At 37.8% G+C, this 1,922-nt stretch overlaps 1 non-coding gene across 1 annotated transcript; it reads left to right on the forward strand.

Moving 5' to 3' along the window:
• The first annotated feature begins 519 nt into the window (after nucleotides 1–519).
• trnat-agu (transfer RNA threonine (anticodon AGU)) lies at nucleotides 520–593 on the forward strand. Its single transcript has one exon. It is a non-coding gene; the product is annotated as a tRNA-Thr (tRNA).
• Nucleotides 594–1,922: the final 1,329 nt, after the last annotated feature.

Genomic DNA, 1,922 nt, shown 5'->3' on the forward strand with positions numbered 1-1,922 from the left:
TAAATGTAAACGGCACTTTGCAGGAGGGCCAATCGGGTTGAGGTACTTGCTGACCTCATAGAGACTCTTCGGTGGCACCACTGGAAAGAGCACCCTCGAAAATGGGGGGGTAGGGCTTGCTCTCATGCCTCTATCACCTTGCTGGCAAAAGTTATGGCAATCCGGCATGAGCATGGTGGTTTTCATCCCTATACCCTAACCTAACCCTAATTTTCCTAACCCAGACGCAACAAAATGTATAATGTGGGCTCTGTGGCACATTGGATAGTGCATTGGACTTCTAAATTGCAAAATGTGGCTATTCAAAGGTTGTGGCTTCAAGTCCCACCAAAGTCACTGCCTTAATCCTTTTGCTAAGCACACTTGGCCAAAGAACAAGTCTATCTGACCACCAAAACTCTTTTCTCAAAAAAACACTTTCATCCTCTCAATAGCATGGCCTATTCCTTCATCCGATGACCTCACTTCTGGACGTTTTGCTCTTCAGAGTCACCCTCCCATGAAGACTTTGCAGCAGAAGGCACTGTGGCTTAGTTGGTTAAAGTGCCTGTCTAGTAAACAGGAGATCCTGGGTTCAAATCCCAGCAGTGCCTTTTTAGTGTGTTGTGGCTGCTGAGTCTCTAAGACGTAAATGGCACTTCTTACAAGGGCCAGTCAGGTTGAGACACTCACTGACCTTGTAGAGACTTGGCAGTGGTGCCACTGGAAAGAGTGCCCTTGAAAATGGAGGGGTAGGGCTTGCTTTTGTGCCTCTGCCACCTTCCTGGCAAAAATTATGGCAATCCGGCACAAGCATGGTGGTTTTCATCCCTATACCCTAACTCTAATCTAACTCTAACTCATAGATATCTCATATTATATATAAGAGGTCACAGATTTAATGGTTTTATTTGGTCCTTTAAAATAATAAATATAAAATGCAATATTTTTCTGAATGAAGGGTTTAAATGTGGTAAATGGCCAAAATTTGATAACATGTTTTTTTTATTATTATTATTCACACAGTACAAGACAAAAACTGTGTTGAGCTATTTAGTTTCAGTCAGCTTACCTTTCTTATTTGTGCTGTCTCAAAGAAAATACATTTATAATCTGAATTTCTTTTTATCATTGATGTATCTGTAAAATGACATGACAGTCAGCTGGCTAGCAAAAAAAAAAAAAAACACTTTTTAAGATAAAAACAATTATTTACTCACCCTCAAGTTGTTCACCTTCATTATGTTCTTTATTTTTTTTTTTAGGGTTAGGGAATTTAATCTTACCACAATCTTTTTTCAAGAATATGTATGATGTTGTTTTCCATACAAAAGCAGTTCATATTGACCACTGCTGTCAAGGTCCAAAGAGAACAAAAAATCATCAAAATATCATAAAAGTAGTCCATTCAACACAAAGCTGTTGTGTGGCCCCAGAAAACTTGGAATATGGTGCACAAGTCATATGGACTACTGTTATAATGTCTTTATCCCGAACCTTTGCTAGTGCTTTATAGTATTTGTCCTTTTTGAATCTTGACAGTATACTATAACCACTGTCTCGACCTTGCAAAAGTATCACCTATAAATCTGTTTTATGAGGGAGGACCCACTAACTATTTTATCCTTCTGTACATAAAACAACAAAGCAAAAGTACACCATATACTCTGAAAGATGATATAAATCCAATGCACCAAATGCAAGTAAAGTTTGCTCACTCAAAACTGTTCATTTGTGAATTATACCCATTTTTCTACACACCACATTGAAAAACAGACACAATATACAAAATGCAAATCAGCAGTGTGAAATAAATTATATAGTCTTAAATTTATGATGTGAATGATGATGATGATGATGATGAATGTCCTTTCCAAACAACACATGAAGATTACACAAGTCCGTGGATGAAAGCATTCGTGGTTTTAATCCAAATAGTTTTC

The sequence above is a fragment of the Myxocyprinus asiaticus genome, chromosome 12 (assembly GCF_019703515.2).
Source record: "Myxocyprinus asiaticus isolate MX2 ecotype Aquarium Trade chromosome 12, UBuf_Myxa_2, whole genome shotgun sequence".
Lineage (NCBI taxonomy): Eukaryota > Metazoa > Chordata > Actinopteri > Cypriniformes > Catostomidae > Myxocyprinus > Myxocyprinus asiaticus.